Source organism: Rhinolophus ferrumequinum, chromosome 10, assembly GCF_004115265.2.
Source record: "Rhinolophus ferrumequinum isolate MPI-CBG mRhiFer1 chromosome 10, mRhiFer1_v1.p, whole genome shotgun sequence".
Classification (NCBI taxonomy): domain Eukaryota; kingdom Metazoa; phylum Chordata; class Mammalia; order Chiroptera; family Rhinolophidae; genus Rhinolophus; species Rhinolophus ferrumequinum.
The window spans coordinates 20091568-20108181 of NC_046293.1; positions in this window are offsets into that span (position 1 = coordinate 20091568).

A 16614-nucleotide genomic window follows, 5' to 3' on the forward strand; every position below is an offset into this window, starting at 1 on the left:
GGCATATGTGATTTAAATACATATTAACTTGCAAATAACTCTGTGATGCACGCAGGCCATTGCATGTTACAGGAGGGGGTGCTCATTCGTCAATACATGGCTTAGATTGAAGAGACTGCGCAGGAATTAGATGCTGACTGATCAAGGCTATGCTTATCAACACATTCTTTTATTTTTTTTTTTAAATATTGTCAGGGATTTCTATCCAAATAAGGAAACTAAAGAAATACTGTGTTTAAGGTAAGACAAAGCCATGTGCCCAAGAAACCTGTATTGTTATCCCAGCCATAGAAATGCCCCACTTTCTTATTGGTTATTGTAATTGTGCTTGAAGGGCAAGATGATCGTGACTGAGAAGGATAGCAGAGGGAGGCTGTTTGCTTTATTTCAACTGTGCCGTCTTTGATCAATTTGAAGTCTTGGTCATTTGGACTAGTACTTATTTATAATTTGGAATTCCTACACAGAACTAAGCCTTGTTGAGACAGCATTCTACAAGGAGGTTACTTCCATGGTTTTACCCCTCCTGGGTCCCTGAGCGATGACTGTTTACACAGGGTCCACTTATTTTAACTTCTCTGTTGATTCCTGGAAAGGTTCTTGAACTGGGAGCTAACTTTATGGAGACGACCAAAGGACTTACTGAAGGTGACTGAGCTACATTCAGTAATGAGAATAATAATAGCATTACTAATTAATCAAAGTAACACCTTTTTATAATAAAAATGGTGAGCAGTAACTGTGTTTTATGTTCTCTGGCGAGTACTCCATCCTTTTTTTCTCATATAAATCCCAATAATCCTGTGAGAAAGCTAAAAATCATTATTCCCATTTTATAAACGAAAGTTTATAAATTCACTTGGCCAAGACATCTCAGTAGAGGCAGGGTTCTAACTCAGAGGGTCTCTGACTTCAGAAGAGAGGTCCTTCTGATGGCCGCCTGTCTCTTCCTCACCAAAGGGCCAGAAATAACTCTGAACTTGTGTGGCTAAGCAAATAGTCTTACTGCTGGTCTGATGTGGACTATCTTCCATCATCCCATGAAGCCTGTGCTCAGTAAATTTTTTACTTCATTTTTGTCTCATCTTTGTTTATGCGCTTTCCTGACATGCAGTCTTGGGGTGCTACCAGGGTAGTTAGCTGAGGAACAGCTGGATAGTGTCTTGTGCTTGTGGTATCTCCGAGGGACCCACACCCATCTCAGGAGGATGTTTTCTCTTTTTCTGGGTATTGTTTATGTGAGAGAAAACGCCCAGAATCTTTGTCAGGCCATGGCTATTTCTGTGTAGAATCTGAACTGAAAATGGACCTTTCCATTATTGTAAATGTCCTTCTCAAAATAACCAAACTGTAGCTCAAGGTCATTCTTGTTTAATCACTCATACCGAATATCATGTGAATTTCACTTATATCCTGACTTTGTTTTATGTCTCCATATTTATTAGGTAGATATTTATCTTTTAATGTCTATCAAGTATAAAAAGTTGTAGCTATGGAGGCCATTTTCCTAACGAAAGAATCCCCAGGATGTTATCTGACCTGGTTTAAAAGTGGAACAGAATATCTGAAATTCAGACTATCCAGAAAATCCAGATTGTACGGTCATGCAAGTATAAGATCAGGGGTACTGGACCGGAAGTGGATCTGGTTTCCAGTCCTAGTTGTATCAGTAGCTCATTCTGTGATCTTGGTTGAGTCACTTAATACCCCTGGGCATTTTTTCTTCTGTAAAATGAGGATAATACATGCTTGGACCACTCCCTCTCCCCCAGATTGTGGTGGTTCAGCTAAGAAGGTGCACTGAGTCACAAATTTACCAACCATTTATTGAGTATCTTTTATGAGTTGGATTCTGTGCTGGACGCCAGAGTTACAAAGATGAAGCTACATCCCCATTCCCTGATCTCACAGATATCTCTAGCTTCTTCTTTCAAGAAGCTTGCAGTCTTGGGCACTAGAAATCACATGTCATGGAAAAGCAGTTTGTTAATGCTAAAACTCTTGATTAAGATGATCTGAGAAGGAAGGATTCTGTGGTTAAATAAACTTGGGAAATATTGTATCCTTGGAAATTCACAGTGATTAAAAGCTCTGATAAGTTATACAGCAAAGAAGCATGTTTAACTCCGTTTAACCTAGTCTGTTGCAGGCTTTAAGAAACATTTTATTGTATATCACCTACTAACACCTGGAGTAACACCTCGTTTGACAAACTGTCCTTTAGTGAATGTTAAGTGACTCTCTGCTTGTCCCCATAATACCTTGTACACACTTTCATTATTGCACTCATCTATTGGATCTTATTGCCTACTTACTGGTTTATGTCCCTGACTAATCCTTGAGTGCCTCAAATAGATTGGTGTAAAAGTAATTGAGGTTTGTGTAATTCTTTTTAACCTTTTAAACTGCAATTACTTTTGCACCAACCCAATAATATCCACACCTGTTCATATCTGTACCCCCAGGATTTGGGTAGAAGGGATGTCTCTCGCCATTAGTAGGCACTCAACAAATGCTTGTTGAATGAATATACAAAATTGCGTATAGAAATGTGAGTGATTTGCTTGAAATTGTAAGATCCAAGAAGATAATAATGAAAATTTCTTAATCTTCTTTGTACAATGTCCAATTTTCTATGGACCTAGAAAATTCATACCATTTTCTATGACCCTAATAACTTTTTTATCATGAGGATAGCGCTATAAAATTATGTCTTAATTTGGAAACAGGATAACCTTCAATGATAAAGCAATTATTTTCTATGTTTACAACTGTTTATTAAGTTAGAATATTTAAAACAAATTTACCAAAGGGGAGAAAAAGACATTATGCCTTTAAGAGCCGCAAATGGATACAGCTAAGAAGTGATATCGATTTGTCTTGGAAGTAGGAGCCTAAGGTTATGGAAAAATTGTAACCAGTAGATTAAGCATTTATTGGAATGGAAGTCAGGCTAGATGAATGAGTCTTTTGGTGGTACGATATTTCTAATAGGGGACCATTGATTGACAGGCAAGAGAAGGGCACAGAAGCTTCATGAAGGTTGAGTTTTACTTTTAGCAAGGGAGTAAAGATAGAGGGGTTGGTAGTGCTGAAATACTATATTTCCCCCAAAATAAGACCTAGCTCGACAGTCAGCTCCAATGCATCTTTTGGAGCAAAAATTAATATAAAACCTGGTATTATATTATATATTATATTATATTATATTATATTATATTATATTATATTATATTATATTATATTATATTATATTATATTATATTATATTATATTATATCAAAGACCCAGTTTTATATTATAGTTAAATAAGACTGGTCTTAATTTTTGCTCCAAAAGACGCATTAGAGCTGATTGTCTGGCTAGGTCTTATTTTCGGGGAAACACGGTAGTTGTAAGGTAAAATGAAACGCTAAGTATAGCAACTTGAGTGATAAAGGCTTTCCACACTTAGTGGCCTGTTACCAGTAAGTCTCTTCCCCAGGGCTGTTGGTGGGGCCAGCAGGTAGAAATGACAGAGCTGTGGTTTCCCTCTATGTTCCATCAGTGAGGAAATAAGGTACAATAAACCCAGATTGAGTGAAAGAACAACTGAGCACAGTTGGAATAATAGAAGTTGGCGTTTAGAAGGGTCTTCCTTTTTACTCTTAAAAAATAGCTCTTATATTTATATGTCCACTGTAAAAACTTTAGAGAATATTGACTAATGAAAAGGAAAATAATAAAAAGAATTACAATCCATAAATCAAAGAAAGTATCAGTTATCATTTTTGAGTACATTTTATTGGCAAATATTTTACATATGCACATGTAGTACATACTACTTTAATAGCCCTATTTTATACTTCGTATAATATAAACACATTTCTGCATAATTGCATAATTGGATAGCTTTCATGACAACATAGTGTTCTATTTCATATACATATCTTAACTTATTTAACCAATTCCTATTGTTAGATATTTAGGGTTATTTTCAAATTTTACTATTATAAAGATCACTGACATGGATTTTCTTTTACTTAAATCTTTGTCCATATCCATAATTATTCCTTTGGATTGATTCCAAGAAATAGAATTGTGGATTCAAAGATAATGATGTTGATACATATTGCCAAGTTGACCTTCAAAAATGCTGAACCAATTTTTATTACTGCTTCCTAAAAAAAGTCAATTACTGTTTATCATTGAAAACATTTGCCAATTCAATAGACAGAAATGGTATTTCCTTGTTTTATTAGGTTGGTGCAAAAGGAATTGCGGTTTAAAAGGTTAAAAAATGGCAAAAACTGCAATTCCTTTTGCACCAACTTAATAATTTGCATTCATTGATTATTACTGAGATTGATTTTTAAAAGTTTAAAAATTGTTTTTAAAATGTTATTGGCCATTTATATTTTTCTCAATTGATTTTGTGTCCTTTGTCCATTTTTCTATTGGAGTGTTCATTTTTTATTGATTTGTAAGAAATCTTTATATATTATCACTGTCACATTATAAATGACTCCTTAATTCTTTAAAAGGACTTTTGTTCTTAAATAATATCCCATGAATATTTATTTTTTAAATTTCACTGATCTTAATAGAAAGAGTGGCGATGTGCTCTAGTCTTTCATCCTTTAGTTTTTCGTGTTGTTGACAGAAACCTGAATGTCTGGTGTGGTGAGGAAGCCACCTCAGACCCTTGGTAGCAGCCCAAACTAGCAGGAAGCTTAGACTCTTCAGAGGTGAGTGCCAGTAGTTAGATGGTGTGCTCTTCTGAGTTACCAAATCATTTAACCTTATTTGAAGACAGTATTTTCAATGTATTAAATTCTCCTTTGTTCATAGTTTCAGATGAGGACATGTTTCAGAGTTCAGACTATCCTTAGGAACACATGTTTTGTCTTCTTTCAGAATCAAGATGAGGATAAATATAAACTTTTAAACTTGGTGGTTTGGCTGACTCCATTCAGATAGACTCTTGCTGGAAGTCAGAATATTTTACATAAGCAACAGAGGGATGCTACTAGTTCTCTCAATACTGAAGCTTTTAAAAATATTAGTCAGTTCCAACACTGTAATTCAGGCACCCAGTTTTTCACAGATGTTTTGTTTTCAGAATTTCAACAATCATAAACGTTTTGCCATTGGTTTTATCTAACTTTCCCACTTTTCCCCTGGCATCTTATAGCAAATCTCCGACACCATTTTATTTCACCTGTAAATACATTAATATGCATCTCTAATAGCTAAGAACCTTTTAAAACTAACCAGCAAATATAATCATACCTAACACAAATAATAATTTTGTACCATTTAATTCTTTGGTATATTAATTTTTTTCTAATTTTCTCAAAGATGTTTTACATTTGATTTGTTCAACTCAGAATCCAAAAAAATTCTCTCCATTATATTTGATTTGACTGTTGTGTCTCTTAAGGCTCTTAAATAAGCTTCTCTTCCCAGGTTGTTTTTACACTTGATTTGTTGGAGAAACTGGATCATTTGTCTATTAAATGTCCCAATTTTTTGGATTGTGTTTTTTTATTTTTTTATTTATTATTATTTTTTAAACTTTTATTTATTTTAAGTGTGTTTTTTTAGGACCTATCAGCTCCAAGTCAAGTAGTTTTTTCAATCTAGTTGTGGAGGGTGCAGCTCACAGTGGCCAACGCGGGGATTGAACCGGCAACCTTGTTGTTAAGAGCACCACGCTCTAACCAACCGAGCTAACCGGCCGCCCCTTGGATTGTGTTTTTAAAAAAAACTTCATCTTCTATTCCTTGTAGTTAGAACTAGAGGATTGATTAGATTCAAGTTAAATATTTTTAGGCAAGACTTTTCATAGACAATGGATGTACACCTCATTGCATTACATTATGAGGCACCTCATGTCAGATTGTCTTATCTTTAATGACATTTTGATTGATTAGTGAGTTCAGGAGTTGTCAACATAATGCCCCCATCAAGTTCCACACCAACATTTCACCTAATAGTTTTGGCAGTCACTGATATTTAAGATATTTCATTAAGAGTTGCAAAGAGGTGATTTTTAATTTCTTCTGCAATTATTGGCTGGAATTATTATTTAAAAAATGTACTTTCATCAGCTATTTGGTTATGTACAAATACAATTCATGCAGGAAAGGCAAGATATATGTTTCATTCCTTCCTATTTGTCCATTTTCAGAACTGAGTTGGTGGCCTTAGCAACCCCTAATAATGGTCAATGATATGTATTTTTTTCAGTATTATTACAAACTCATGGATTTTTGTATATTTTATGTGTTTCAATCCATTGTTATTATTATTCTTTTTGATGTTCAGATTGTCCCATCTTGGGCCAGAGGGCGCCCTTTAAGTTGGCTCTTGTATCCTTTTGACATGACCCCATTAGTCTTTGATATCACACACACACACACACACACACACACACACGAGTGCTAACACACACACACACTGGCTAAAAAGACACACGTGTGTGTGTGTGTGTGTGTGTGTGTGAATTTTAATTAAAATTTATTGGGGTGACAATTGTTAGTAAAATTACGTAGGTTTCAAGTGTATAATTCTGTAATACAGCATCTATATATCACATGTGTGCTCACCACACAGAGTCAGTTCTCCTTCAATCACCATATATTTGACCCCCTTTACCTTCTTCTACTATCCTCCCTCCCCCATTACCCTCTGGTAACATACATTTTTAATATAACAGCCTCACTCCACCTAGCCATCACTCCGTAACACAAAAATTGAAGTTTTTTTACCTTACTGTGTCTGAACTCTTTGGAAGTCATGTTAGGTTTCATTGTCTTTAGAATTTAATTCTTCTCAGACTTAAATATTGCACTGAAAAATAAATTCAGGTACCAAGCAGGCATTCAATCAATGCGCATCGCTGAATTAAATTCTGCTTTGTAGAGCCACATATTTCATGTGCTAATGTAAACAGTATATGCACCCAGGATTATTTAGCTCATTTCCATCAACATCTCTAAACTCACACGTATGGTTGTATCTTTATAAAGGAGCTTAAACACATACCTACCAAGCTTAAAAATATAATCGTGCAATTGTTTTTGTCATTTGGTCTATTAGCATTCTCCTCACAGTGCTTTGCTTATATAAATTTAACAAGATGAAAGGTTGATGCTGAGAGAAGTCTGGACAGATTCGTTACCTTAGCAACCTTGCCCCAGACTTCAACGGCCCTGACCCAGCTACAAAGTCCTTCACTGGCTAACAAGACACTCTTAATGACAGCTGGCTGGAACTCAGGCCCACTGATAAAATGACTTGTAATCTGGACAGTAACCTTTGGAGGAATATTATCTTTATCAGATTTCCAAAAGAATCCAAACACCGAACACAGGTCCACTGACTGTATTCATAAGGCCATCATGCTTAAGTGCTTCTGGGAAAGCATTAGTAACAGGAAATTAAGTGTTACAGGATAATTGCTAACCTTACTGCATAAAATAGAAGCTGGCTGCCCAGTGATTTTGTGTTGGTAGCTGTCATTAGATGCCACTGTCCTGTATAATTGAAAAATTGTTTGTGTAAAGGAAATATTGTCACTGCCTCATTAGTCCCAACATTTAATTATATTGGGGGAAATCTGAATGCCTTTTTGAGGTTCAAATTACACATATAGATTTGTTGACTAGATGATTTCAGTAGTAAAAAGCCAAGACAAAGCAATTTTTACCTGAGCAAAGACCTTAGATTATTATTAGAAGTTTCTTGGAGCTGCCACTTCTAGAAAGCTCTATATGAATAAAACACAATTATTAATTTATTTATTCACCATCTATTGAAGACTTTGTTTTTTTTTTTAAGAAACAGAAATTTATTATTTTATATTAGTTTCAGCTGTACAGCATAGTTGTTAGACATTTATATAATTTACAAAGTGATTCCCCTGATAAGTCTAGTACCCATTTGGCACCCTACATAGTTATTACAGTATTATTGACTATATTCTCTATGCTTTATTTTACATCTGATGACTATTTTGTAACTACCAATTTGTACCTCTTAATCCCTTCCCCTTAACCCCTTCCTATCTGGGAACCATCAAAATGTTCTCTGTATCTATGAGTTTTTTTCTGCTTAATTTGTTCATCGTATTATTTAGATTCCACATAATATAAGTGCAATCGTATGGTATTTGTCTTTCTCTGTCTGACTTATTTCACCCATAATACCCTCTAGATCCATTTGTGTTGTTGCAGATGGCAAGATTTCATTCTTTCTTATGGCTGAATAATGTTACTTTGTATATATGTAACACTTCTTTATTAATTCATCTATTGATGGACACTTAGGTTGACTCAATATCTTGGCTATTGTAAATAATGCTGCAATTAACATGGGTACATGTGTTCTTTCAAAATAGTGTTTTCGGTTGCTTTGGATTAATATCCAGAATTGGGGTTACTGGGTCTTTCTTTGTTATAGCCTTTGTTTTAAAGTCTATTTTATCTGGTATAAGTCTTGTTATCTCAGCTTTTTTCTAAATTTCTATTTTCATGAAATATCTTTTTCCATTTCTTTACTATCAGTCTTTCAATGTGAAGTGAGTCTCCTGTAGGCAGTATATGAAGTGTCTTGTTTTCCTCTTATCCATTCAGCCACCCTATGTCTTTTGATTTGAGCTTTTAATTCATTTACATTTAGAGTCATTATTGGTAGATACATAGTTTTTGCCATTTATTATTTATATTTTTGATCTTTTTGTTTTCCTTCTTCTTAAAGAAGTTCATTTAACATTCCTTGTAATACTGGTTTGTTGGTGATGAACTCCTTCAGCTTTTTCTTGTCTGGGAAGCTCTTTTTCTGTGCTTGGATTCTAAATGATAGCTTTGGTGGGTAGAGATATATTGGTAGTAGGTCCTTGCTTTTTATCACTTTGAGTATTTCATGCCAATCCATCTGTCCTGCAAAGTTTCTGTTGGAAAGTCAGCTGATAGTCTTAAGGTAACTAATTGTTTTTTTCTTGCTACTTTTAGGATTCTCTCCTTTTTTAATCTTTGGCATTTTAATTATGATGTATCTTGGTGTGGGCCTCTTTTGGTTCATCTGGATTGGGACTCTCTGTGCTTCCTGGGTTTGAATGTTTATTTTATTCGACAGGTTAGGGAAGTTTTCTGTCATTGTTTCTTCAAATAGGTTTTCAATTCCTTGTTCTCTCTTTTCTCCTTCTGGTATCCCTATGATGTGAATGTTGGTACACTTGATGTTATCTCAGAGTTCCCTTTAAGCTCTCCTCATTTTTTTGTATTCTTTTTTTGCTGTTCTGATTGGGTGTTTCCTGTTACCCTCTCTTCCATATCACTGATTTGGTCCTCTGCCTGATCTAATCTATTGTTGATTTCCTCTCATTTAGTCTTCATTTCAGTTATTGTATTCTTCACTTCTGATTGGTTGTTTTTTATATTTTCTATCTCCATTTTTTGTTGACATTTTCTCTTTTTGGAAAATCTCACTGAGATCATTGAGCATCCTTATAACAAGTGTTTTGAACTCTGCATGTGGTAGATTTCTTGTCTCCATTTTTTAAGTTCTTTTTTTTCGCGCTTTGTTCTGATAATTCATTTGGGACATGTTTCTTTTTCTCCTCATTTTGGCTGCCTCCCTGTGTTTTTTTCTATGTATTTGGTCGAGCTGTTATGTCTCCCAGTATCGATAGAGTTGTCTTATGTAGCAGATACTCTGTGGGGCACAGTGGCACAGTCTCCCTGGTCACTTTAGCCAGGTGATCCAGGTGTGTCCCTTGTGTGGGTTGTGTGTGCTGTCCTGTTGTAGTTGATTGCTACTCATTGCTGTTGGCATGTCAGTGGGAGGGATTGACCCTCAGGCTGATTGATTGTGAGGACTGGCCATGACTACAGTTGAGCTGTGGTGCAGGGGCTGACCGTACAGAGCAGGATTCGCTTTAGTGGGGTTCTGGTGCCTACTGAATCTGTCCTTTGGGTGTGTCTTTCGTGGAGGTGGTTGGATAGTACTCTGGTGTAGTCTGAAGCTGGTCAACAGGTATGTTGGTTTTGGGGTCCTGTGGGAGGGACTCTGGTGTATACCAAAATCAGCTGCTGCCTGCCCTGACCATGATCATTTGGTATGTGCTTTGAACTGATCTACAGATGGTTGCCTTTTGTGCTGGGCTTAGGAACTGAGAACTGAGGCTGGCTGCTGCTAGTTCTGGGCTTGGGCTGCTTAACAAGAGGTAAGGGCAAGCTGAGGCCAGATGCTGCTTGTCTGGGGTTTATGAACCTTTGAGAGATTTTAAGAAAGTCCACAGCTTAAGTCAAGATAGGCCATTTGTATGGAAAACCCACTGGAAGTGTCCTGGGTGGGTCCATAAGTTGGTTGTGGAAGGGTCTCAGGGAATCACCAGGGTGGGATGAATGGTGTCAACCAGGCTGATGAAGACTCAAATATGGCACCCATTTGCACATGTAGGCTGAGTGCGGAGGAAGGCTCAACAAAAGAACAATGGCTTTTGCTAGCACTTCTGTGTGTGGGAGAAAGTTTTTTCTCCAGCCCTTGCCCTGCAGCCAGACAATTCAGTTCACCATATATGTCCCTGGTGCCTTTTTAGCTGCTGCCCCAGTACTGGAGCTCAGAGAGAGTGAGTCCCTCAATGAGTAAGTCCATGTGTGGTCCATTCAAGAGAAGTGTCTGGGACTCCAGCAACCTTCTGTCTCACTCAGTCACAATTTTTGCTTGTTTTCACAGCCTGAAGTTATGGGGACTTCTTTTCCTGGCACTGGAACCCTGAGCTAGGGAGCCTGATGTGGGGCCCCTTGCTCCTCAGGGGGACCTCCACAGCTGAGACATTCCTCCCAGTTTTTACATACCACACATAGGTGTGGGACGAGCCTGTTGTACAACTCTGCCCCTCCTACCACTTTCTAGTTTTCTTCTTCGGTAGATCTCTAGTCATAGGACTTTTGTTCAGCTAGATTTCAGGTGATTCTCAGTGATGGTTGTTTAATTATAATTTTGAAGTGGTCATGGGAGGAGGTGAGCACAGCATTTATCTATTCCATCATCTTGACTGTAAACCTCTTTTATTTTGTTCTTTAGATTCCACATAATAAGTCAGACAAAGGAGGACTTTGTGTTTTAAAGTCATTGGTAACCCACAGATATCTCCCTGGTACACACCCAGATGATTATAATACTTTTTATAGCTAGCATTCATTCTCATTAGTTAATGTCCATGCTATGTAACTGAAAAAGTTTGAAAATAAATTATTTTACATATTCAAACATTGGATGAGGAATTGCACTTTGTTGCTAAGACACTTAGATGCTTTTGTCCTGACTCAACAGGTCTTATTTTCTAAATGAGTGAAAGATCCATCATTTAAAAAAAATATTAGTTATTTAGGGAGACTCTCATCGCCCTAGTGCAAAGTAAGAAAACATTCTTATATATCTAGAGAAGAAATTGTAGATCTAATAAGATCTAATAAGCTTTTGTTCAGTGTGTATTAAGGAAGCTAGGTGCTAGGCTCTAGGTGTTTTAGGTTTTAGCAATATTTCAAGTTATATCCTGTTATGGACTGAATGTTTGTATCCCTTCAACATGCATATATTGAAGCCCCAACCCATAGTGTGATGGTATTAGGAGGTGGGGCCTTTGGGAGGTAAATAAGCTTAGATGAGGTCATGAGGGTAGAGCCCCTGTGATGGGATTAATGCCCTTATAAGAAGAGGAAGAGACAGCAGATCTTCTTCTCACCATCATGTGAATTTACAATGAGAAAGTGGCCTTCTACGTGCCAGGAAGAGGTCCCTCTCTAGGAACTGAATCTTCTGGCACCTCGATCTGGGGCTTCCCAGCCTCTGGTACTGTGAGAAATAAATGTCCGTTGTGTTAGCCACTCAGTCTGTGTCTATGGTAACTTGTTATAGCAACCCAACCTGACTGACACAGATCCCTAAAGTTTATGTATCAGGAGCTTATTAGGTTAGGTTGCCTCCCCCCCCCCCAAAGAAAAGTAATTCCTTTGCATTACTTATTTTTGGTTAAGCATGCATTTGTGAAGCCTTCACATGTGCCACTGTGCTAGAAGCTTGGTTTCTGTAATAAGTCACAGACCCTAGCCTAGCAGAAATCCTAATCCAAAAGAAGATATGGGTACATAAACACAGCAAAGTTGAATCACAGCATTGAGATTACAGGTTTTATTAAGGTTTAAACAAGAAAAATTACGGAAATACTACCTTTCTGCCAAATTGTCACAGGGAGTATTCTCTCTTATGTTGAGCAGTCTATATTTCTTTAACTTTTTTAAAGTTAAAACTGGTAGAAAAAACTGGCAGATATTTATTTTTTTAAAAAGATGTGAATCACATAATTTACTCACATGTGTCATTTTTGGGGGGTGTCAGGAAGCCTAAAAATTCAAAGCCCAATCTCTGGATAGCAGTTAAGAACCTCAGTCTAAGTATTTATCTGCTCCAATTGCAAGACCCATGTGCCACCCCTGGAATTGCCCTTTGTCTTCGTCAGTTTGGGCTGCTGTAACAGAATACCATAGACTGGGTGACATAAACAACAAACATTTATTTTTCATCATTTTGGAGGCTAGAAATCTGAGATCATGGTGCCAGCAAGGTTGGGTTCTTGGTGAAGATCTTTTTCCTGGTTGATAGATGGCTGCTTGATTGCTGTAGCCTCACATGGCAGGTGAGAGGGAGAGAGAGAGAGAGAGAGAGAGAGAGAGAGAGAGAGAGAGAGAGAGAGAGAGAGAGAGAGAGAGAACTCGTTTCTTTCTCTTCTCATAAGAGCTCCAGTCCCTATATCGGGGCTTCACTCTCATGACTTCATCTAAACCCAATTACCTCCCAAAGGCCCCACCTTCTAATAATATCACATTGGGAGTTAGGCTTTCAATACATGAATATTTGAGGGTGACCAAACATCCAGTCCATAACACCCTTCCCCATCTAGAAGGAGGTTCAGAAACCTAGAATCACAAAAGGGCACAGATTTAAAAATCCTTGCCAGGGCTGCTGCCTCTCTGGGTACCTTCCTGGGTCTCAAGAAATACCCCTGATCTCTTACCAGGCTGCATTCACCTTCTCTTCTTTGTTTCTATCGACCTGTCCATGTCTGCCCAGATGTAAAGAATTCTGTGCTATTCTTTCAAACTCAGTCTCATTAGAGTCCCTGAATAGTTCTAAAAATCAAGAGTGGCTCCTGGGCGTCTACTTCATCCTGCACATCTGGCTGAACATCTCAGAATAATTTGGCCTTAAGTCCTTGGTGCAGTTATGTTTGCACAAGTTTCCCATATGTAGCAGGTATGAACCCTAGTGCACCATTTGGGTGGGCAAGAAATAGAACTTTTATTTTCCTATATCTCAACTTATTTTAATGCCAAGTCTCTACTTTGCTAGGGTGGTAGAAACTCAATATTAGTATAATATTACCTCCTAGGTTCTGGGAGCCTTCCAATAAACCAAAGTATTTGGTCTTCATTTTTGTCTGTGCACAGACGAGCCCACTGAGATGTCTGTTGTTCTATGGGGACAGGATCCACAAATTTGCTGCTGAGATGTCCTTTGTTGCTGGTCATCTAGCTCTTTCAGGCTGGTTGCTTTGTTACTTAGGATCTTGTTTTGGCCAGAGTAGTCATTTTACTGTTCCCGGGCCATATGAGATATGGGAATCCCTGGAGGCTATTCATGACCCTGTCTGCCTGTTTTTGCTCTGTAATAATTTGCTCCCTTTAGAAAGATAAGGAAGGAGTCTGCTGAAAACATCTCCTAAGATCTAGTAACTTCCTTAAGCAAGCCTTTCTTCCTCCAAGGAAATTTTTTTTTTTTTTTTTAACTCAACCCCCACGTCCTCTCTTCAGCTCAAATTTGTTTACTTGGTTTTCATTTTCCGACAAAACTCTGCCAGCTTACACCATTTATTTGCTGATTGATTTTCAGTGGTTTTCCCCTTATCTCATGCCAGGAAAAGTTATTTTCCTTTAGAAAGTTTGCTAACGTGGCTAAGTAGTCCATTAAATGAATTCACAAATTATATGAATCATGATTCAAACAGTTATGCCCATTTTCAAACAGGGTTCGAATTCCAAAACTCTTTATATGATATGGAAATATTAATATGATTTTTGCAAGAATTGAAAAAATAAAAATGGTTTGCATCTATTCTTCTGGAGTTTTATTATGATTTTGTTTACTGGAACTGCTTAATCTTATTGGTTTTATTAGATCATTTGTTACTGCTCTTTGAGATTCCAATAAACTCTTTAATTTAAGCATCAAAACTTGAGAGTTCATCACTCCCTGTTATCTCTCCATAAACACTTGTTAACTCCATCCTGCCATCACTTTTGTGCCAAATAGATCACATAGACATTAGTCTATGCTTTATTTTTCTTTATGTAGGTAATAGACATTATTTGAGGAAACCAATAATAATGCAATTCAACACAGTACCACTAACCAAATTCCTCATTCCAAAGGCAGCAGCTGGGAATATTTACTATGGAAATATCTGTCTTTACAATGATTTATGAAATCAAATTGCTGTAAACATAACCAAGAATTATCAAGACTGTCCCTGTTAGGAACACATCTTGAGGTAAGGAAAAAACAAATTTCCAAATAAGAGTTAGAATTTTAGCTTTTTCTTAAGGCTAAATTATACTTTAATTGTGTGGGTGCGATGTTTTCTGGTCATAAATTGTGCTTGCCAGATATCTCACTGGTCAAGTTAGGCATAATTTTGCCAACCTCAAACATTTATGCATTTAGCTTGAGAAACTGCTTTAAGGCACCCTAGTTTATTGCAATAATTTCCTGTGAAACTTAGGAACATATACAAAGGAAAAATGGACCTTTGATTCCTTTCTGTCCTCTATTCCTTATATTCAAATGATCACAAAGTCCTAGTGATTTGACCACCTAAATAAATTCCTCCCCCCTTAGCTATTACCTTATTTGAGCTCATTATCATTTCTTGCCTAGTAACAGCATGTAGCTTTCCAACTAGTCACCCTACTTCAGGTTTGTCTCTCTCAAAACCTCTGTGAATCCTGTTCTAGAATGATGAATCTAGAACTCAATTCTGCCCGACTCTTTTCCTTGCTTAGAATTCTCAAAGGCTCCTACTATCCTTGATGTCAAGTCTGAGTTCTGCAGTATGTACTGCAAAGCCTTCAAACAGGTATCCCAGCTAAACCTTCTTGGGTCATATCCCTGATCCAGATTTTATGTCCTTGCAATAGTTCACCATCCCCTCCAAGCTGTCTCTTACTTCCTGATTTGTCTTGACACATAAGAGATGCTCACTTAATGCATGTTGCGTGATTGGAAACCCAAAATAGAGGACTGCTAACAGTCTATGACCCTAGGCCCAAGCAACCGCATGGTGTAGCAGACAGTGCATTAGGCTTTGCTCCTGGGTTATACCTGGTGCTTCTACGTTTTGTAGCCATACGATCCCATCTCTACTTATAGCCCCATGACTTTTTTCACTTTGGGCAAGCATCCTAGCTTTCCATTGGTAAAAATGAGAATGAATTATAGCTCCTATTGGGAACATAGTAAAAACTTGGGGAATGTTAGTTTCCTTTCTTATTTAAAAACGCCGTCAAATTCTAGAGTTTAAGAGAGCAGCCAATTCTGCTTACAAGGGCCTCAAATCAGTTACAGCTAGTTACTTTGCTGCTGCTGCCCTAAATGCCTGTATTAATGACAGAACACAGAAACATAAATCTTGAAACTCATTCTGTAGAGGACAAAATATTACATTTTTATTGTCTGTGAGTAACAGTTTGATGGAATTTTCCTACCGGATTTCTCCTAGAAATGATGCAATGGGAAAAGGGGTACCGGACATGCACTTTTTGAAGTATGGGAGTTAAAGAGCAAGGACCAGAAGGCCTAGAGTGTGGGGCACTTCTGCAGGAGAGTGCCAAACGTGAATGAGAAAGTACTAAAAGTGTGCGTGTGGTGGCATCCATGTATCTGGCCTACTTTACAAATTTGCCTGGGGCAAGCTTTTTCAGAGACATTCAGAAAGGATGACTACTTTTGTGTCAATGGTTCAAAAAGGAAAAATCAGGAGTTCTTGGCCAATGTCCCTAACTTAGAGCCAGGCCTTCTGATGAGAAAGTAAAGAAGAAGAGGAACAGATGGGAGAATCAAGAGCAGATGCAAGTTATTTAAAAGTAATACAATCATTCAGCAGGACTGGAGTGGAAATTCAGCAACTTATTGGGTATGACATTTGGATAAATTACACTGAACAGAATAGAACATCTAGGAAATAACAGGTTGGAAAAGCAAAATGAGGGTGAAAGTTGGCAGACAAGGAAAGGAAAAGGAGTAGATGAAAAAAAGAGTTTATGGCACAGGGAAAGTCATTTATATTTGCTGTATGTTTAACATCCAGACTTTTATTTTTAAGTAAAAAATTCAAACATACATATTTGCAAGTAACTAGATATTTAATGCCAGGTAGATAAAAAATAGTCTGATTTACTAATTTTTGTTGTCTATCCGTCTTCATGGTATATACACAAATATTTTCACACACACAGACACACTCACATGCAGATACAATCATTTACACACTTACATATACTCATACACACT